Source organism: Petromyzon marinus, chromosome 55, assembly GCF_048934315.1.
Source record: "Petromyzon marinus isolate PM22_M1 ecotype Great Lakes invasive population chromosome 55, UKy_Petmar_22M1.pri1.0, whole genome shotgun sequence".
NCBI classification, from domain to species: domain Eukaryota; kingdom Metazoa; phylum Chordata; class Hyperoartia; order Petromyzontiformes; family Petromyzontidae; genus Petromyzon; species Petromyzon marinus.
The window spans coordinates 8,136,219-8,159,742 of record NC_133721.1 but is presented as its reverse complement, the minus strand read 5'-3'; the positions used below and the strand labels follow the sequence as shown (position 1 = coordinate 8,159,742).

The 23,524-nt window shown below is 44.6% G+C and overlaps 1 protein-coding gene across 9 annotated transcripts in view; it reads left to right on the top strand.

The window, feature by feature from the left end:
- The window catches only part of LOC116954442 (sucrase-isomaltase, intestinal-like), a 382,301-nt gene that overhangs the window by 20,814 nt on the left and 337,963 nt on the right, over positions 1-23,524 (top strand). For 3 of the 9 annotated variants that reach the window (XM_032974957.2, XM_032974956.2, XM_076052313.1), the window contains exon 1: positions 19,243-19,434. The exons of the other annotated variants lie outside the window; for them this stretch is intronic. The gene's annotated coding sequence lies outside the window, so the exon portion shown is untranslated. Of the gene's footprint in view, positions 1-19,242; positions 19,435-23,524 lie in introns of those variants that run through there. 9 annotated transcript variants of the gene reach the window in all.

Genomic DNA, 23,524 nt, shown 5'->3' with positions numbered 1-23,524 from the left:
GATTAAAAAATTGTGCATTTGCGTCCTCGTTCGGAGTTTACTCAGCCTCTTTCTCGGAGTGATGCAACAATTTGCAGCACTCCGATCGCTTGTTCACATCATTGGTGCCTCCACAATAGGGAGCTCTCAAGAGCCCTCTAGATGACATTATATATATCCTATGCTGGCCATTTTGGAAGGTGTGGGAGCACTTACACCAAACAGTGTCCTGCCGATTCACTGCGGTTGTGTTACACCACACAGTGTCCCACCACGGAGTGTCCCACCACACAGTGTCCCACCACGCAGTATTCCACCACGCAGTATTCCACCACACAATGTCGTGTCCCACCACACAGTTTCCTGATAATCCACTGCGGTTGTGTCCCACCACACAGTGTCGTGTCCCACCACACAGTGTCCCACCACACAGTGTCGTGTCCCACCACACAGTGTCGTGTCCCACCACACAGTGTCCCACCACACAGTGTCGTGTCCCACCACACAGTGTCCCACCACACAGTGTCCCACCACACAGTGTCCTGCCGATCCACTGCGGTTGTACCCATTCACTGCTGGGTTGACAGTTGCAGGCGGAGTTCAGTTGATTTGATTTGGTATTCAAAAATGATCCCTTTTAGCCAGCTTCCCGGTTCTTCTACAACGGAGATCCGTGGCGCACGAGCACAGCAACAACAACATTACAACAACAACATAATCGACATTGCCCAGAAAGAGCACAGGGCCCTTAAGGAATCTTGCTCAACGAAGAAACAAAGTAGTTAATGTGAAAAAATAAGATAGAGGTTTTACTTTGATACTGGAAAAACAAAGTTCCGTTTTAAAGTAGCTAATGGTCGTAAACGAAACACCACACGCAAATCAAAACAGTGGAAATGTAAAATGGAACAGTAAAGGTTAACGTGCAAGTACGCTCTGTGTATTGGTTCAATAGGGATCTAAAGAGGGGGAACGAAGGGATGGAACTCAGCTGTAGATGAGCTGCAGGGGCATTGCAGAAACGTGGAGAGGCAACGTGGTAATACTTTTTACTTCTTTTGCACCGGACGTAGCGAGCCGCGCCGATCGGACGTGTGGGGGGGGGGGGGGAGGTCAACAAGCTATAGACCCAACAAATTGGCAAATGGAATCTTTAATTGGAATAAGGAGGGAGTTAGAGGAACGAAAATGGTATTTTAGGTAATTGGTGGATTTGTTAAAAATATATATTTAGGATGAAGACAGCCCAGTGATTGTCTCTCCGGGAGGGGGGGTGGGCAGGTTTGAGTGAATGTACTTGTTGCGATGATGAGTTCTAGAGGGGGTGTCAATGGTAAAACGGAGAGTGGAGTGGTAAATGGAATAAAACGATTTAAGATCGACTCGACAGCAAGGCGGTAGATGGTGTCACAATTATTACATATGGGCAGGATGTTGGCTTTAACAGCATTTACATATGATTGATGTGGAATACAGCTTTGTTGCTGTATAGGAATCCACTTTCTTGCATCTTATTGGCCAAAGGGTCGGTTATGTCGAGTCCAAGATAACGCCAATATATTTTAAGTCGTCAACCTGCTCAATAGCGCATAAGTTCACAGCCACAATATCTATAGGTGGCGAGACATGTTTGTGGAACCCAGAGAATAACAACACTTTGGTAATGTTTATTGCTAGGGACGCAGCTTCATGGCATTACGTTGAAGATTATTGAAGTCATGTTGCAAATACTGTTGTAACTCCTCCATGGAATTTACGGAGCCCATCAGGGCAGTGTGTCATCAGCAAAAAGGTTAATGTCAGAGTCATAGGCGGAGTTTTACTTCTATAAAGGTGTACGAATATTTTTTTTTTGGGGGGGGGCATTGCCCCCCGCAAAGGGGCCGTCCATAAATGACGTCACGCGATTTTGGACGATTTTTGACCCCCCCCCCTCGTCACACGGCGTCAACAAATATCTGACCCACCCCCCCCCCCAGGTGCGTGACGTCATTTATGGACGGCCCTATACTCCGCCCATGGTCAAAGTGCAGATTGGAGATGCAGAGATGGTTGACGCACAGAGCAAAATGGACAGGGCCAAGCACAGGGCCCTTGCGATCTCCCTTCACAATGGGGGTCACGTCAAATGATGTCATTTTGACGGAGACAATTTGAAATATGTCCAATGAGTACCGTCTGCTCTCCCGTAACGCGTTAGAAGTTGTGTATCTGAAGATCACTGCGTTATGGAAAAAATAAAATCACGCGATAATTAATAATATATGAAAGAGGGTACAGCACAGTCCGCGACCGCACGAGGAGATGCGCACGCAGGCCGAACAAAGTCTGAGGCACATGGGTAGCATCTAGAAGCATCCAGCAGCATCCCGCCTTTGTGTGATGATGCTACGCCGAGATGCCGCACGACCGCTTACTCCTGCTCGCGCGACGTGGTTCCGTTCACTCCATCGCATCATGTCCAACTCGCGTCATGTAAACATGCGCTATGGGAGAATAGACTGTGGTTGTGAATCCATTTGATTGCGTGGTCCACAGTGACGTTCAACCCACCACCACCAGACACAACCAATTAGTGCGGTTTGTCAAGTAAACAAAACAAGCCAATTCGTTACTGGTGAAGAACACCTGTTGCGTGTGTTGGAGAGTAAGCATGCAATATTTACAATTCGAGATCCGTGACGTTTCGCAAGTCATTAAAACAATCAGCATCGTAATTGTAATAACTGGCGAAACGTTGTACTCGAATTGTACATGTTGTGAGTTTACTCTCCAACACACCGGTGTGCTGTACTAGTAACGAATTGGCATGTTTTTTTTGTTTACGTGACGAAGCTTACTAATTCGCTGTGTCAGGTGGTGGCGGGTTTAACGACACACACTTATGTTTAGGCGATCTAACCCAAAAACCTCTGTTATGGGTAATATCGGTCGCGAAAGCCTACAGCGTTAAACTGGTCCACAGCGTCACAACACTTTAGGTACATCGAGGATAAGGATGGTGCAATGATTACGAGATTCAAGACTGTTTAAGATAACGTGACGAGTACTGAGGGAGCACTGCACTTTCTTACACAACTTGCCTTGTGTATGCTCATATCATGGCAGTAAAGCTGAAATGTTTTTTTTATGCATTGATCATGGCAGAATCTGATCAATTGAGTCCATTTGGTGTGGACCAATCAGTTTCAAGGACAATGCATATATTATCATAGTATGTTTTTTTTGTTTGCATTTTGACTGCAGGTATTGTGGTTAATGCAGACATGAATCCTTGTAAAAAGGTTTCAGTTTTGTTGCCAGAAAAAAAAGGGAATAAACCCTACTACATTTGGTACTGGCAAAGAAGGTCTAATGGTGTAGATGCTCAACCCGAGCCCTCATTACTTTGATAGTTCATTGTCTTTGAGCTGTACGCCTTTTGGCGTCATCTGGTCGAGCACCAATTGGGTCGAGGCTCAAAAGAAAGCCGTCCCTTGGTGTGGACCAATCAGTTTCAAGGACAATGCATATATTATCATAGTATTTTTTTGTTTGCATTTTGACTGCAGGTATTGTGGTTAATGCAGATGTGAATCCTTGTAAAAAGGTTTCAGTTTTGTTGCCAGAAAAAAGGGGAAAAACCCTATTATTACACATTTGGGGAAGTTAAGTGCGTTCTCCTTTTGCATAAGCGGGCCACGGTCGTTGAAATGTCAAATTCACACCAACGACTCAGGACTGAACAAGAGCTGAGCGACTCTTTGTCTCCAAGCAGAATGGATTTCTCCCATTAACACTGCAATCGTTCATTATTTTTTTTATATAATCCTACATTTGTGTTTGCTTGCTGACCATATTCAACATCGTCGTGAGAATTTTGTTGTCTTATTTTATTTTATTATTTTATTCCCATTCTACGTGACTTTACCGAAAGAACCAAAATGATATTCAACATAGCCGCGAAAGCATTTGGTGCAATCTAATGCCTGCTGCACCCATGGAAATGTTATTTTTCAACAGTCGTGGCCTAAACATCTTTCTAGATTGGAAGCTTTAGTGACTGCAAGGATTCATGCTCTTTGTTTTTTTTTTTTGGTAAAGTCACTTAGGTGAAAAAACGGTGCTTTCATTTATTTTTCGATTTAAAGTTTACGTGACTGCAGGGATTCGTCTTCTTGGTTCTTTCGGTAAAGTCACGTAGAATGGAAATAAAATAATAAAAATAAAACGTAATAAAATAAAGAACCAAGAAGATTCATTTATTTTATTTTTTACCTACGTGACTTTACCAGAAAAATCCAAAGAGCACAAATCCTTCCTTTGTCGGCAGAACGAGGCTTTCTTCAGTTGTTTTATGGTGTTCTATACCCACCTCGTAGATGATTGGCCAGCATCATTAGCAGCGTGATTACATGAAACCGTGACTTGCGGTTTTTTTTACTTTTTGTTGTTCACGTACTTTCACCAGTTGCATCGATTTTCAGCTGATCAGAATGCAATCTTTGGATTGTTTACTTTATTTACTTTTATTCCAGAGCCCAATACAGAATGCCAATGTCGGGGAAGGAAACACACAAGCGAGCGATAGATAGTTCGTATTATTATTATTAAGACATTGTTTTAATGTCCTTCAGTTAAATTTGACAAGTATCACGATGCAATCACCAGGCTGTCCTCCCACATCAGAAGCCTATTTTTTATCCGAATATACTTGAAGGGTCTATGTTGTAAATTTACTAGATCATGCTGTCTTCAGCTGTGTGGTGATCAGTGTGTCTTATATTAGATCATATACACTTGACTTTACCTCGACACTCATATAAACTATCCGCTCAATGTGTTGACGACGATTCCAGAACACTCTCTCGTGTCGTCAGTGGCTGTTGATGGCCTTAAACTCAACCCCACCCAAATCCCCATTGTGAAATAGTGACAGAAAGTTGCCCTCTTAGACGCCTACGTTTTTCTTGACGAAGGCCAGAAGGCACGTTGCAGTGCGCGTGTATTCTTCGACGTCACCCGTACATCTCTGTGTAGACAAAGCTGTTAATTTCCTTTCGCGTTATCTGTGTGGAACGGCGTGAATCGAGGGTGCAGTGTTTAGTGTGCTGTTGCTATAGAGCTAAAAAAAAACATAGTACGATTCCTGACTGTGTTTAACATCAGTGGCGAGTGATGTCGGAGCCGGTCCTGTCTCCCCTTTCGCCAACCCAGCATTGACTAGAGTGGTGAGGTATAGTACGATGAAAAAAAAACAATATTGCATAGGGAGGCCTTCATTCGTGTATTTCGAGGGCTGAAATTTAGTCCTTGTTTTACATTTCTATCTGTGCTAATGGACTGATATGGCCCTCACTGTTGTCCTAAGCAAGGCTAATGTGCAATAAAAAAGTAATATAATGTACGTGAGTGGTGTAAGGGGGCGAAGGGCTATGCGCGAGCACTGAGATGATAGGTTTTTGATAGAGGCAGTCATCCACGATGAAGCCAAGTTGTCAAGTATAGCGAGTTGATGGCGCTCAGCCTAAGAAACAATTACTGCAGAAAAAAAAAACACCTAACGATCAGTTTCGTTTGATATTTTGCATTTCTGTGTTTGTTTTAGACGCACATTTAGCACACTCACAGAGCAGTGCATCACCCGCATCAAAGAAGGCATATTTATTTAATTTTATATACTTCAGCCCCTTAGTGTTAGACTTTTAACCCTTATTATAGTAAGACTTGTTTAAAACTTATTTAAGATTTTAGATTCCTATATGTTGAATGTATGCACCATCCTGCCAAAGTAAATTCCGTGTCGGTGTGAACTTACATGGCGAATAAAACCCTTTCTGATTCTGATTCTGAAAGGTGATGATACCACGTGACTGCGTCTGAGACACCCCCCTTCAAGTGACCTCTTACCCACTCGTAGAGGGAGCGCTGCATTCACACACAACTTTGCCGTGCATACGATCACACGATGGAAGGAACGGTGCTGTGCAATGTGATGGTGTTATACTTTGCAGCCATTTGAGACCATACGCCACCAGCTGACCTTTCGCCTGACCTCTCCAGTACATCCTGGCTCCTCAACGGCCAACTCCTGCTGCCTCTATCCATCGTCAGCCATCGGGGCTGCCCCACAAATCATTGGTGCTGCCCTGGCTTCCTCAGGAACTTATTAAAAATATAATAATACTTTCATTTTATATTGCGTCATTCGGGGCAACAGCATCCCAAAACGCTGCACATCAATTGTAGAAACAAGGACCCAATTGCCTGTACGCGGTTGGCTACGTACGGCGCAAAAGAAGCCAAACACACACAAAGCAGATGAAAACCTCTACTAACAAGCAAAAACTAAAATAAATAAACAAATTAAGAAATGGCACCAAAACAAAAAGCATAAAGACGACAAAGTTATCTATTTATGTATAAGAGATGTAGTGACTTGTAGCGTCACTACCATGTAGACACACACACACACACGCGTGACGTCACTACGCGAGGGAGCGTCACGACCACGCGGGGGCACACACACATACACATGACGTCATCACGTCTGGATGCGGGAATGACGTCACGGCCGGTTCGGGAGATCTGGAGGCCGTGCGTCAGGGCCGCAGGGGTTGTGTGAGGCCGTGACACTGAGTGAACTCGGCTGGACACGTGACCGGATTAAGGGGCGGGCCGGGGGCCCCGGGGGCACCTTGGGGGCCACGTGGACAGGAGGGGAGCCTTCTCGAGAGTTCTCGAAGGGGGGCGTGGCCGGGTTGTGGCCCGGACACTCCGAGGCGCATATAAGCGGCCTCCGCACCGGGTTCGGGGCTGCTCGTGTACGGGATGAAGATGCCTCATGAAGACGTCTCATGAAGAAGAGTCAAGCCTCAAGTCAGCATAGCAATCCAGTAGCCCTCCTGGCTTAGCCACGCTAGTTGTTTCCGAGAGTCAGTGATAGTGTGTTAGCGAGGATAGGTCAGTGGTCACCACCCTATGTTAAGTGTTGCCGTTGTGTTAATAATAAATAGTGTTGCCTCCCAAGAAGTTGTGTGCGCCTAATTCGAGCCCACTACACCTTTATCACCTCTAACTAAGACTGCCATGGGATTCGTTGGCGAATAGGCTCCAGTCCCCAACAGATGCCCTGGGACTCATTGCATGTATGTATGTTGAACTTCTTTCTCACTCTATGTAGCCAACCGTGCTAATCGGAGGTGCGGGGGGGGGGGGGGGGCAAGGACAAACAAACTAAACACAAAACTCAGTTCAAAAGAAACGAGTTTTCAATCTAGGTTTAAAAGCACATAGCTCCCAGTGGCTTCCTAATATCGGAAGGAAGAGCGTTCCAGGCGGGATGGAAGAGAGTCCCAGATGGAGCGTTCATTGATTCTGCTGTGTCTTCACTGGCTGTTCCTCGGATTCGTCGTTGGTTCGTGGATCCCGCATCACTCCAGGCTGCGTCGCAGGGTTGCTCTGTCACCGCTCTTCCCGCCTGCCACAGCCCCCTCCCCCCGTCACTAGCCACCATCCTTCTATCCCCATGCATTTGTTTGATTTTTCCAAAATTATAAAATATCTTGAGATTCGATTGCATTCAGATGGTATATACACTGACATTTTTGCTTTACACGTAGGCTTTCACGAACAATATTCGTGATAATGGTTTGTTTGGGTTAGATTGTGTTCATATAAATGTGTCGTTAACCCACCACCACCACCACCACCACCACCCGACACAGCCAATTAGTAAAGTATGTCATGTGAACAAACCGTGGCAATTAGTAACTGCTTCAGCACACCAATGTGTGCTGAGCGGAAACGGCACTTACTAATTGGCTATGTCGAGTAATGGTGTGTTAACGACACATTTTTTCTAAGTGAGTCAACCCAAAAAAAACCTTTATTTTAAAGTGAAATTGTTGTTGTACTACCCTGAGCAAGGCTGGATTATGGACCGGGCCAGAGGGGCCAATGCCCCGGGGCCTCGGACTGCCAGGGGGCCTCCAAGCCTCAGGCCGCTCACGGTGTGTGGCCCAAGACTTCCGAAGGACGTTGAACGCCAGGGCCCTCAGTGCGCACAGCGCAAGCTGACCACTAGACCCCTTGGTGTTTAAAACGTGAGCCCGACCACTAGGGCGCCCGGGCCCCTGGGTGCATACATCGAGCGTAACACCTGGGCCCCTTGGTACATACAGTGCATGCTTAAATCGACAGCCCCTCAGAGAGTACAGTGCTTCTGTACAACTGAGCCACTGGTTGGCACGCTACAATATGCTGTGACATGATATAATATTCACCAACAAGTCAGTTCATTCTGCATAACAGGACAGTTTTAAGGGCGTCATATTATGGAAAGCCGTTCGTTATTTGACTTGCCATAACTAGCTATCCCTTTATTTTAGCTAGCTGCTCATTTTCCCAAGCTAGCTGCCCATATGATTCAGCTTGTTAACAGAAATTAGTTAGCTAGCTGCCATTTTTTCCAGCTAGCTGCCCTTACAACCAAATTAGCTGCGCAAAAAAGCCAGCTAGTGAGACAGAGGGCTCCTCGTTTGTTGAGAGCTTCATTAGCCGTTGACAAATCAATTGTTGAAAATACAGCGCGGTTTTGTGAAACATTTAACAAATATACCAAAACCTATATTTTTTCATACACTGAGACCCAATCCATACTTAAAGATCAAGGAAAACCCCATTCATTTTTTCCATAGACAGTCTGTTTGTAGATCCACGGAAGTAGATGATGCTGACGTTGACATGTAAATTGTCGACAGCTCTTACGAGGTTTTTTCCCCTCCCCATCGATGGGGTGTAGCCTATGGGTGTGGCCCCTCCCCATCGATGGGGTGTGGCCTATGGGGTGTGGCCCCTCCCCATCGATGGGGTGTGGCCTATGTGCATAGTCTCCACCAAGTCATTTCACCGTTGTTGGTTGTTCAGCCAATGAAAAAAAGCTACCTGTTGAATTTTAAGCAACATAATTCTCTCTGTGTCAGGCAGATATATAAGACAGTTCTTGTTATGAAAAGCCACAGACAGATGCCTGTTTTCCTGCTTGGTATGCCACAGTAATATAATCAGATACTTTTTTCATCCTTTAATAAAGCAACAGCCTTTTTGAAGGCTATTTCAAAATCCCTCCTAAGGGCTATTTCCTAACAGACTTTTAAAAGGGTTATCTTATTTTATGTGCTTTTCTATTTTTTTTCTTTTATCTACTCAAAACTGCCTTTAGGTACAAGTAGGCTATAAAATACTACCACTTGATTGTATTTTCCAACAACAGTATTTGAACGGTGTTGTCATGATTAATGTATATAAATTCAATTATTATTTAATAGTATTGAGATTTGTATTCTTAGCTCTTTCAGTAATGTCACGTTGAAGGGAAACAATAAAATAATAAAATATATATAAAACAATAAAAATTCTCACGACGTTTCGACCATAACACAAACGGTCGTCATCAGGTGTGTCGGTTTGCATTAATTTATTGGGATTTGCTATAAAATATATTAATATAAATAGCATACTAGTTCTGAAATATGGACCACAAGCGTTGGAATAGTGGTGCTTCCAAAAGGAAAGCCAAAAAAAGAAAAGGAGGCAAGAGAAGCAGTTTTGCTTCAAAGTGTTCCACTCAATGTCAACATCTTTCAAAAACCCTCTGATAGTAATAATGATGACAGCAGCACTATTGGCAGCTGTGAGGAAGGAACTAGCACTAGTTTAGTTTTCAGTAATGTTGTCACTCCCCCAGAGCCATCCTTTTGTAATGAGAGAGCGACACCGATAACGACGATGGGCTGTATAGCCACTGCTGGGTTATTTGTAGCCAATCAGAGCTATAGGTTCCATCTGGGCCAATGGTAATGGGCGGAGCTCTGGGGGTACGTTCGGGGAAGCGTCCGGAAGGTCCTAGAAGGGGGCGTGGCTAGAGGCGGGGTTTAGCTCCGCCGAGAGTGATATAAGGAGAGGCAGGGGGAGGTCTCGGGGTCGGTGTGGGAACCTGGAGCCCGGACTGCATCTCTGGCACCTCGTCACGCCAATGGCCACGTGGCAGCCTCTGGGGCCGATGCCCTCTCTACTCCCTGCGTGCCGCCAGTCAGCGGCGAGCGAGGGAGAGAGCGAGGGGAGCCACGCGGCAAGAAATGACGAGGGAGCGCGCGCCTTTGGGAGAGAGTGAGAGGGGGGTGCGGAGCCGAGCAGTGATTATTAATAAAGAAAAGACAGAAGGCACAAGTCGTCGTGGAAGTGCTTTATTACACTTTGAAGGTGAACCCTCAACAGCTAATGGTATACAAGAACCATCATTTCCACCTCAGGAGCAGTTGGGCAGTTCACAAGAATCAAATCAGCAACCAAGCCATTCCTGGTGCTATGAGGACACTGACCCTGCATAATGGCAAATCATTTCCGGTGATATTGTTAAGTCAGTGTTTATTGAAAGAGAAGAACTTGGTGGAAAGACTAGAAGTTTCAACAATGCACTCTGAACTGTATTTTGCCAAATGGGCAGAAGGTTGCGTGCACTGTTTTGCATGTTAACTGTTCTCCAGCAAGCTCGGTGGCTTTAGTCAGGGGGTTAGTGACTGGAAGCACTCTGAATGAATAGGGGAACACGAAAAGAGTGCAGAACACAGATCATGCATGCTTGCCTTGCACCAGCGGACAAAGGGCATTGCTATAGATGCAGATCTCATGCAGCAACTTGATGGGGAACGTAAATACTGGAGGGACATTTTGAAAAGAGTTATAGCAGTGATCAAGTTCTTGGGTGAAATAGGACTTGCGTTTAGGGGAGATGATGAACGGTTTGGGTCAACCCATAACAGTAATTTCCTTGGCATCCTAGAATTGCTATCACAATTTTACCCATTCTTAGCTGAACATGTTAAAAAAATTTGCGGAAAAGTGAGAGGCACAGTGTCCTATTTGTCATCGACAACATGTGTAGAACTCATGGAGCTAATGGGTCAGAAAACTCGCCAAACAATAGCAGATGAGATCGGGATACCAAATATTTTTCAATAATTGTTGACTCCACCCCAGACCTGTCACATGTGGACCAATTGACGTCCATATTCCCGTTTGTTAACAGCAGCGGGAATGTGGTGGAGCGATTCCTGGGCTTTGAGGCAATTGAGAGCCACACTGGTTAAACTTGAGCAGACTTTGTGACTTTGATGGTGGAGGGCCTTGGGTTGGACCTCTCAAATTGTAGAGGTCAGTCATATGACAATGCAAGCAACATGTCAGGAAAATACAATTGGCTACAGGCCCACCTGAAACAAAAACAACCCTTTGATAGAGTATGTGCCTTTCTCAACGCATTCACTTTACTTAGTTGGTGTTAACACCTTAGACGGCAGTAGCGCAGAGGCTGACGAGTTTTTTTACATGTTGCAGTCACTACACATTTTGCTCTTCATCCACACAAAGATGTGGGAGAGTCTTTCGGAAGACAGATGTCAAACTGGCATTAAAATCGTTGTCCTGTACTCGGTGTAGTGCTCGGGCAGAGTCAACTAAGGCACTGTGGAGAAATTACACCCACATTAGAGAGGCCTTCGGTGGTATGTGCAATGATGATAACGAGAAAAGAGATACTCGAATTGAGGCTGCTGGACTATGTGCTAAATTGGATACCTTAGAGATGGTGTTCATGGCACATTTCTGGGACGTCATACTTGACCGGTTCTACGATATAAGCATGCACCTACAGAAAAGTGACATTGACATCTCTGTAGCAGCACAGCTTTTTGTCTTCGTTGAGGGATTTTGTGGCGTTTGACTAGTCTCTTTGGAGTTCTGCTTATGTCAGATCAGGTGTCTAACAGTGATGTCATAGTGGGAAAGATAAATACACTCTACGCTGCATATCCATCAGACCTGGATATGAACTTTGCCAACGAACTCATACAATTCAAGTCTTTCATGTCTGACTGAGGGTGAGAAGTGCCCAACTAAATTGCTTGAGATGTTGCAGGCACTTAATCTGCAGTCAGTGTTCCCCAATGTTTTTGTGGTACTTTGGTTTTTTCTAACTTTGCCAGTGACAAACTGCCAGGGTGAGCAGACATTTTCCCTTTTAGGCAGAATAAAAAATGAGCTGCGGAGTAGCATGTGCCAAAGATGTCTCAGCTCATTGTCACTTATGTCAATAGTGGCAGACCTTGTCAGACAGCTAGATTTTGACGATCTAGTGGATGATTTTGCGAGGAGGAAGGAAAGAAAGACATCAATATACTCCTGAGCGTGACCTCGCTCTGCCCTTGACCACTCCTCCTTCGGGATCTTTCCTGAAGGATCCCGACCAAGCATCACGTGTCCCTCAAGCCCCATACGTTACCCTATTCTGCTCACGTGCCCTCTCTGGTTCACCCAGACTACCCCGGTCCTCACTTGCCCTCTCTCAGTCCGTCACCAGGACTATGCCCCCTAGGGCCTGCTCACATGCCGCACTTACTTTGGCCCCCGAGCGAGGTTCCAGATGCACAGTAGCACTCTTGAGACAGTGGCTGGCGCTAACACCATGGTGACACTATTAACGTCACTACACATACCTGACTGAAAACCCGATGTCGAACCCGGGATCTTAACGGTGCCATCTCAGTGCTATGACCCCTGAACCACTGTGTAACCTATAGGATTAATAATTAATTAAAACTGACAAATAGCGTGTGTTACCATGGGACACACTCTTTTTGCAGAGGAACATAGAAAAGTTTAACGGCTACAGTAAAAAAAAATGTGGCTGTTGAATAAACTTCAGTAATGTTTCTGTTACATCATCTTCCAATGATTTTTTTTTCGGAAACAAGGTAGTGCAATGCTCACCGTGAGAGTATCGAATGAAACTGATAACTCAAGCAGAATTAAATGAAACAATCAAAATAACTGCAACACGCTTGTAGGAATAACTCCTGGGAGCCTCAAGTGTTTCGAAGCATTGAACAAAAAAAACTGGATATCAAACCTCCAAGTTGTTGGCATTCCGCAAAGATACTGGTTGTAACCATCAACCGCATCAGGACATCAACAGCCTGATGTACACAGCTTCTTCGTGATTGGAAAATTAAACGATGGAACATATCGTAAACCAGTGTAGCCTGCACTCCTTCAATTGAGAAATAACATAACCACACAAACTCTCCCTCTCTGCTGTCGAGGTCTGCTAGCCACGAGCCCTCTCGTGGCTAGTAGACCTCGACATTGGCATTCAACTCCTGAACATATTGCCATATACAAGAACAAAACTGCAGATCACATTTGTACATTATATTGATAGTAGTAATGAATACTTTGCTGAGTGTGCAAGACGTGTTTCTATTAAAATCTTGACTACAGCAGCATTCTTCTCAACTGAATGTTATAGAACAATATGCCAATGGGCATGAACAAGAAAGTGTTAAATAAGCGCATTACTACCTGCTCTAAAATATGGTTCAGAATCATTACCTGCTGACCGAGTCAACCTTGGAAAAGAGCTGTATAGCTCAATGGGTCATTTACTTAGATAATACACTTGTGATTCTGACAACAAAATAGAACATAAACTAAAAATTGTGCAAATAAGCGCGGAGAGCCAGCAATAGGAGGATGTGGCTGAGAAGACACGCACATGTTCTTGGTGAAATTCAAATCGTTTAAAAAAAGAGAATGGGGCTTGGCTTATTGGTCAAGAACAATGATGGTTTGGTGGCCACAGAATGGAGGAAACAATTGAACGGTGAAATCAACTCGTGTGCAAGCTGCTCGGTGGATTGTCACATCACGTAATTATGAGAGATGGCACGGCTTGGGGATGCCTTCATCCAGTAGTCGAATCGACCTAAGGGAATGATGACGATTATGAAAGGCAATGTTTCTGCACAGAGTTCTTGAAATTTGGTTACAGTTCAATATTACGTAAATTGTATTGCGTGGGCCGCAAATAAATAGACAGAGGGCCTCCTCCCATTATGGTCGAGACGATTTGGCCCATGCTTTCCAATCACTCCCTCCCAAGTGGTATCATCATGACTCACTTTGGAATTATGGTCACCTAATGCTCGTTCCCAAAGTGCCACTTTCATGAACACTTAGAAGGGGAGATCACGAAAGGTGACTGTCTCATCAACTTTGCTTGGGTCCCTCTTCAATGGGAGCATAGTTGGGAAGACTACACCACCAATTTGCTCACCTTTATTTACGGTAATACCCCACACACTTCATAACGTTTCCCAGGCTGACCACGCCCTGTGTTTTTTACTGATCCACCTGATGTCATCTGTAATGAGTAGGTCATTGTGTGATCCAATTTTTTTGTTAAAATAAAAACAAATACCTGCAAATGTCTCTATTAGCATGAGTGTACAGTACACACATTAATCATCACCCCCATGCTGCAGACAAATGTCTACTTCCAGGCTGAGTCGCGTTGTGCTGCACAGAGACAGCTGCCACTGGGCGTGCACTTCGAATGCATAAGAAGAGATGTGATGTCAAGCTCTTTCGATTTGCTGAGGCATTTGAGCGCCGCAACGATAAAATATTGTTTTGATATTTACCTGTGGTCCACATAGCTGACACAGCCGTGATGGGTACGCAGACCAGACTAACTCTGGAAACTCTAGACAATGAAGGAGATAATACACCATCAACAAATATCATTATCTGGGAATAAGGAAGCTTATTGCAGCTTCAGTTCGAAGATATCTGCCGTGCACAGATGGGTGGTGGTCGTGGGGATGCTCAGGGAGTTGCCTCGTAAATGTAAAATGAGACAATGGCATGTGGTCGTGAATACAATCTTAAATACCATCGTGAAGGGGAACGTATGTCTGTTGAACTTGTTTCACACCGTGCGTGGCCAACCGGGAGAATCGGAGGTGTGTGGGGGAAGGACAAAAACTCGACACGAAAGGCAGTTATAAAGAAATCAGTTTCCAATCTAGATTTAAAACTGCATATCTCCAGTGGCTTCGTATTGGAAGGAACAGCGTTCCAGATGGCAGCAGAAGCGCATCATAGATACAATGTTTGTGGGTGGTGGTGGGAAGGGTGGAGGGATGAGGGGGAGAATGTTGATAGAAGCTCATAGATACTTGACATATCTTGACAGAGTCAGTGAGTTTGTTCGACAGGCCAAAGAAGCTTAAAATGAACAGTAGAGATAGAGAACAGATATGCGGCCTCCGATCTTACATTGACATGCTAATCTCTCACATTAACATAGCCACTTCCGTGCCCTCGTCGTGGAAGGTCACCCTCCGATCTACATTAACATGCTAATTTCTCATATTAACATCACTGGACCCGTCAACTTCGTTTATGACCCTTGGGCTACACCCAATTTAAACCTCAGCAGCTGTCCCCCTCTTTTATATTCCTGATGACGAACGCTAGTGTTGCGATCGAAACGTGGTAGTTTTTTGTTATTTTTTTGTTATTTTCTTTGAACTTATCTACGTGACTTTACCGAAAGACCCAAAGAATATGATAGCAGTGCTGTGAAGATTAACCTCTGAGGCGAGAGCTCGTGAAATATGCTCCCGGTTTATGGTTGTTGGTGGTGGCCGCTGCCCTCCAGCAACGATGGGAGAAGAAGTTATGCCTACGACATATAGAGAAGAGCATCGGGTGGCTCAGGCACAGCGAGAGGTGCAGGTGGTGTGTCCGGCAGTAATTTCTGTCAAATAACCCGTAACACCCGAGGTCTCTCCCGTGACATCTTGCCTGAGCGCCTTCGGCACTTCACGTGACCTGGCTTGGTAAAATCGCCTGTAGCATCGTCACCACCACTTCGTGGAGAGTTTGTGGGTATTGTTTGTTGTCTGTGTGCATCTGTACGTCTGTGTGTGTGTGAGCACGCATGTGTGTGTGTGTGTGTTCACTGTGCTACGAACTCCGCTAGTTTAGTTCGATTCCCTGTCATGGCTAAAATACGTGATAAACTATTAGAACCGGTCCTGGCGCTCCCCTATGTTGACTCAGCCTCAAATGAGTACCGTGTTGTGTGCCAACAAGGTTAAACGCCAAAATGTATTAATGCTGAAAACACCAACCCTTCATGCCATGCCTGCCTGAATAGGTGCTCACTAACAGGCGTTGCACCACCGCAGTCTATGCCTGCATCGGGGGCAATTGAACCTTTCTGGGGGACCGCGGGGTCCCATAAGCCCCCGGCTCTTACATAAACTGCGTTGCAACGTCATTTTATGTCTGTTGAAGGAGAACAATACGGCAGTCTATGCCTCTCGACGAGCTCTACACGATGCGCTAATCAAAGTTTCTAAGTTTTGTTTCTTCTGCGCATTTGTCCTCGCCGCTGTGCTTGGACGACACGGCAACAGAACGATCCGCGCCAGGTGGGTCGCGGCATTCGTGTGCGCGGTGGGATGGAGTCGCCAAAAATAAGGTTCATTATTATTGTCCACATGGGATTATTTGTGGTTGAACATTGACTAGTATATTGCAATAAAAAATATGCCATGCAAATGTAAATCTGTACATATAAAAGTCAAAAATGTTTTTTTTTGTGGGTTTGTGTGTGCTCGCGCGCTTGCGAACAATTTGCCTCTCCAACGGTAGGGTTTATGTAAAAAAAAAATAGCCAGGTACCAAGCCGTAAGCCCCACCGTGAGCAAGCGCTATTCCTTTTTCACATCCGTCAACTTTAAATTAGTTTAATTAGCGATTTAGTGAGATTTTTGTGTGCTTCCCTTTTTATGTATTGTTTATTTAATTATTTGCTTATGACAAGTGCACGACTATATCAACTCACGCGCCTTTGGTGGGGGGGACGGCCCATGCCTAGTTGCACACCTTAGGTGGGAGTGAGGGGGACATTTTCTTTCGTGTTAAAAATGCTATAAAAATAGACTAAACGCTGACGTTAATTCTTCACTGTGTTATGTCCCCTTCACCCCGATGCGTGCAGTTATTACTACTATACAGTCGCTAGATGCTACCACTATAAGCCGTAGATATTACTGCAGAGTGGCTGGGGAGATCGTGGCTGGGGGGGAGGGGTTCAAGGGTAGCAGCCCAGCCTGCCAAGGTGCCACCTCGGCCAGCTGGAGAATTGAGCTGAGGCCGGAGGCTCTGCACGGGACTAGGCCTCAACACGCCACTCTGTCAGGTGAGTACTTTGTGCTATACAGTCGATAAATACTGCTATAGAGTCAGCATGTACTACTGTAGTGATAGCAGGTACCACCACGATTGGTATGCACTGCTGTGATCATAGGAGGTACCACCACAGTATGCACTGCTGTAATCATAACAGGTATCACCACAGTCGAAATGCACTGCTGTAATCATAGCAGGTACCACCACAGTATGCACTGCTGCAGTGAAAGCAGGTATCACCAAAGTATGCACTGCTGTAATCATAGCAGGTACCACCACAGTATGCACTGCTGTAATCATAGCAGGTACCACCACAGTCAGTACGCACTGCTGTTAGATTTTTAAGAGTAGTTTTGAAATATTTTTAAGACCCGGGCAACACCGGGTACTTCCCACTAGTTAACTCTATTTTGAGATAGCGGCGGCCTGCCACTCACGATAGTCGTTTCTGTGGATGGGTGGACTCCCAATGGCCGTGTCTGTAGTTGGGTGGATAAACAATGGTCGTGTCTTTGGGTGGGTGGGTTCACGATGGACATGTCTGTTGGTATGTGGGTTCATGATGGCCATATCTGTGGGTAGGTGGGTTTACGATTTCCGTTTTGGTGGGTGGGTTTACGATGGCCGTGTCTGTGGGTGAATAGGTTCATGATGGTTGTGTGCCTGGATGAGTGGGTTCACGATGGCCGTGTCTGTGTGTGGGTGAGTTCCCAATGGCCGTGTCTGAGTGTGGGTGGGTTCAGGATGGCCTTCTCTGTGGGTGAGTTCACGATGGTCATGTCTGCGGGTGGGTAGGTTCATGATGGCCATGTCTGTGGGTGGATATGCTCATGATGGCGGTTTCTCTGGGTGGGTGGGCTCACGAAGGCTGTGTCTGTGGGTGGATTCACGATGGCCATGCCTGTTGGTGGGTGGGTTCACGATGGCCGTGTCTCTGGGTTGGTGAGTGGGTTCACGGTGGCCATGTCTCTAAGTGGGTTGCTGGGTGGGTTCACGATTGCCGTTTCTGTGGGTGGGTTCATGATGGCCGTGTCTGTGAGTGGTTGGTTCACGATGGCCGTGCGTTTGGGTGGGAGGGGGTCAGGGGGGCCACAACTTGACAAGAGAAAACTTGCATGTTTGAATTGACACAATAAATATCATAAAAGTCAATGCTTTGAGAAATAATGGGAGGTATTTAGAGATGATGGTTAAGGATTCGAATACAGAAGTCATGTACATCCACAGCATTTCCCTACCCATTTTACTTAATGGAACACAGTTCTACTAATTGAAGTAATAAAGTAAAACGGCGAATTAAATGTACAATAGTGTAGTATATGCACACAATGTGTAGCCACCATTTAATGAACAAATATGTAAATGCATGCGTTTGTTAAAATGTCTGCATTGCATCTCTTCACTAATGTTACTCAAAAAAATTCGACGAAACATGGCATTGACCAATAGATTATGTATTCATCTTCTTTGGTTCTTTCGGTAAAGTCACGTAGAATGATAATAAAATAATAAATTTATAAAATAAAATAACACAATAATATTCTCACGACGAAAGAACCAAAGAAGATGAATCATTGCAGTCACGAAAGCTTTAAATCGAAATTATGTATTCACTTATAATTTCTACTTACTGCCTGTTTACATACGTGTTTGTTTATTTTCAGCATAGGTAAAACCCATTTGAGCTGTACATTCTTATTTACAATGGGACCATGGTTATAAACCCTACCTGCACCGATTTACATCCTTACATAACATACTGCTTAACTAACTCATTTACGTCAGTACCAACCAACTTCTTACCTTCCTGTCGACCTAGCTATCTCACCTAAAACCACAATTGTTTTACTATTTTTATTTTGCCAGATAAATTGCACTGATTCAGAAGCGACCTGGCCACAAATGATAGCTCAACGAAGTGGCTTATCATGTGGAAGTGTATATCAGCCAAATACTATAAATGCATGTTTTAAATGTGGAGGGAAAACCCGGAGAAAAAACTACTCGACCACGAGGAGAACATGCAAACGCCACATAGACAGGCATCAGGGTTGGGATAGAACCCGCGCGCTCCAGTATATCAGGCGAGACATTTAACATATCGCCACCTACCTTCCCCTACTGCCTATCTTCCTGCTTCCATACGCACTGACCTACCCACCTATTTGCCTAAGTATTCATGGCATGTACAGAGGTGATTGTCAGTTGCTCTTTCCATTGGCTGCTTTGCAATCGTCTGGGTTAAGCATTATGCAAAATCCCTGGGCTTATAATGAACAGCACACACGGGCAAAAGACAGCCCGGCCAGCAATCTAGTGGCTCCTCACACTTTGCCCCTTCTCGAGGCGATCAGATTTGCACTCGTCCACACGGTAAGACCTTGCATTGCTGCAATACGCAAATATCATTATCGGCAGGCCATTCTGTTCTGCTACAAAGAAGGGCAATTTGAAGGGTCATTGCCTATTATATATAGTAGTGTATATTTGTGTTTTCACTTTCAGGGAGCGTTATTGACAAATGTGTTGAATTGTTGTTATTTGTTCTGATAGCGATGTAAATTATTTATTCAGGACTGCATAACCGAGTCTCAAGACTATTCCACAGAAGGCTGCTGCTACTCACGAAGAAGTGTATTACATATGAAATAAAATGGAAACGAAGTCATTGGAGACAACTCCCACGTTTGTTAGTGTACTCATATCGAAGGCACTCTATGAGTATAGATGTTTAGGTGCATGTACACAGTTTACAACCACCGTGTATGTTAATCGGCCTTTTGTGCTCATGTTCAAAGGAACATCGAGTTCCGATTGTCTTCCTTGGCGTGGATCTGATGCACATGCAGTTTCGCACATAAGTAAATCAATTGTGATTTGCCAGAACTGGCAAGAAACACAATTTCTGCTGCGCCGTCTAATTGCCAGTAGGGTGTACAGCATTGGTGTAATTGCACGTTTGATTCAATATCTGTTTTCCTTTCAGCTTTTTTTCGTTCCTTATTTTAACCGAGAGACGAGAACTTCCCCCCCCCCTCTTCAACGGCTGGAGGTGCAGTTTTTGTTCGCGAGCTCTTGTCGATGGGGAGAAGGGCGGTGTCCGTGTGTGGACCTCAGCCACCCCGTGTAGCACGCGTTCACGCAGAGCGCAAGTGCGCAGCACACGCATTGCCATGTGCGTCTAGCCGTATATATATAATGTATAGGCCTTGCCTTATAGGCCTATGTTATGATGAAGTGTCGATGATGAATGTGGTTGAGGACTTGTTTTCTCTTTTATGCTATCTATGCTGGTAAACTTTGCATGAGTATTAAAACTGAACTATTTATATTTTTTCCAGGTAAAGCCCCACTGAGATATATCGCTCTTTTTCAGAAGCGACCCTGCCAAAAATGATAGTTAAACGAAGTGGCTTATTTCATTAGACCTCCTTTGCCAGTACCAAAATATAACAATACTAATAATAAGGTTACAGTTTTGTTGCCAGAAGAAAGGGAAACCACAATATTATTATGAAGTGGCTTATTGCGTGGAAATTTACAGAAGCCAAATAACAAAAAACGAATGTTTCTAAAGTGGAGGGGGAAACCCGGAGAACCCGGAGTAAAATCCACGGGACCACAGGAAGAGAGACGCAAACTCCAAATATACAGGCGTCAGGGTCAGGCTCGAACCGACGACCTCCTGTATACCCTGCGAGATAGTCAACATCTCGGCACCGGGCGGCACTCCTGACATAACCAACACATGAGTATGTGTCTGTTATGTCAGAGTTGTGCAAGTGAGGCCATAACCAGCCATAAACACGCAAGAAGCCTCGTGTATGCTGCCATCCCTGGTGCCTTGTAGACCGGTGCAGAGTATCACGCTCCCCCAGTCACCGATGGATAGTGGGGTTGAAAGGTCAAGCTCTCTCTGGGATGTGAGGGCGTGCATGACCAACGTACTATTATTATTAGTAGTAGTACAGTAACGAGGGTTTATCTCGGAGTGATAGCTCCACTTGTCCACGGGATGCAGCACGGCGTTGTTACTGGAGCTGAAGGCTGGAAAAAAACAAAAGCCATAATCGTTCATCGCATTAATTATTAACAGCGAGTGCGAGATCGGTGGGGTTTTTTTGTTGCACCTTCTGACAGTTGGGCCATTACTGGAGGTTGCATTGCAACTCGCACAAGTGTCTGTCCGCGTATTTAATTACGCTCGAGCATCGGCGGCCTACCGCCCACGGCCACCTGATTCTAGCTCCTACGGAGGGCTTCTCGTTGCCCCCACCGATGTCCTCCTGCCACCGAGGTTTTTTTTGCTTTTATTCTTTTTAATTGTTTTTTTTATTATTGTTTTAATTTGTTTGTTTTTGTTTTCCATCTACGTAACTTTACCCGAAAGAACCGAGAATGAAAATACTACTGACTCTATTGTATGTAGGGTATCTGGGCATATATGCCTTAAACATCTTTTTTTTAGGGGGGGTTACCCCCACATCTGGAGCACGGGGGTCCATTTTCTAAGACTTTTTTTTTATTCAAGCCTTCTGAAGGGCTCTCTTATCGTTTTAGTTGATGGACAAACAGATAAACCAAAAACTAAACTCCGGGCTTTAATAATAGATAATGAAATTAATGAGAGATTAAATAACTGTGGATTTATTCAAGTGTTGGCAGTCACACTACCTTTCCCACCAGAGCATAACTCAATGCACAGGGTGATTGCTCACACATGGTGATAAATAGGTTGTTGCATGTCTTCAACTCAATGCCGAGTTTATGAGGATTCAGTTTACCAGAGTGGCTGTTCTCTTTCCTAGCGCTGCTCCACTTTGGAATCCATTCCCATCATCTCATTTCCCAAGTTGTTCAAAAAGAACTGTGCTCAATTCAACCACAAACGTGAATGACATCTGTCATAGCTTTGTTTGTTACTGGCTGTTTGGCATATTGGGGCCTTTAGGCCTGTGCTCAGCAAGCAACCATGATGCAAATATACTTGATGTTCGACGTGTGTGTATCTTACACGCATGCTGTCGCATTCTTGCACTCGCATGCATTTCTCCAGATTGCGTTGCGGATTCTGAAACTTCATTACACTTTATTACACGCGGTGCAGGATTTACACTCTTGCCAATCATCCGAAGCCTGCAATGTGTCGTGTAATTACTTCATTTGCATTTGAATGGAGAAGGCTGTGGTAGAGTTTAAAGTCGGCCAGTGGAGGGCAATGGTAATGGTGTGTGAGACACATGCTTAGAGACTGCCCTAGAAACCGTTGTGATTCACAAGTACATTACAAACATATGCAGCAGTGCGGTGTGGTTAACATGGGCTCTGATGCAAATAACAACAATAATAACCTCTATTTTACAAAGCGCCTTTCATATTGAAGAATCCCAAAAGCGATTTCAATAAAAATAAAACTACACTCACAGGTTGCAGATAAAATCTAAGCTTATAATAACAATATCAATGACTGTGGTCGAAAAAAATTAAGAACGATGATGAATACTCTTTGGTTCTATTGGGTAAAGTCACGTAGGTGAAAATAAAATAACAAAAAATCACGACGTTTCGGCCACAACACAAGCGGCCTTCATCAGGTGAAGGGACGAGACTGTCTGGAGGACAGCGCTGGAGTGAGTCTCGTCCCTTCACCTGATGAAGGCCGCTTGTGTTGTGGCTGAAACGTCGTGATTTTTTGTTATTTTATTTTCACCTACGTGACTTTACCCAATAGAACCAAAGAGTATGGATCCTAACAGTCATGAAAGCTTTAAATCTAGAACGATGATGAAACCGCATCTTCTTTGGTTCTTTCGGTAAAGTCACGTAGAATGAGAATAAAATAATAAATTAATCAAATAAAATAACACAATAAAATTCTCACGACGTTTCGGCCACAACACAAGTGGCCTTCATCAGGTGAAGGGACGAGACTATCTTGAGGACAGCGCTGGAGCGAACACAGCCAAGCTTAGACCGTGACCTTTAAGCTGTGTGAGAGGAAACAGAGCGCCTTGACAAATGAATTAGCATAAAAATTAGCATTTAATTGGCGGACTTAGCATGATGAACGGTGTAGAGGGGGTGAACATGTGCAGACCGGCGAGGGGGGGAGGGGGGAGTTTACATATTGATGGTGTGAAAATGGAATTTAAGCTGCTGCGAAAGTTTGGGATACCACTACTTGAAAAAATATACTGTACCATTGAAAATTAGTTTAATGTATGGTTCGGATAATTTTGCATTGAAATAGCTGCGTGATCAGCTTGTGACTGGTCACAGAAATGGCTATGTTAAAGTTAAAGCCTACACATCCACAGAGGCACTTAGTACAAATCAAACAGGAGAATTTAGCATTGAAATAACTGAGTGATTAGCTTGTGACTGGTCATAGAAATAGCTATGTTAAAGTCAAAGCCTATATATCCACAGAGGCACCTAGTACAAATCAAACAGGAGAATTTAG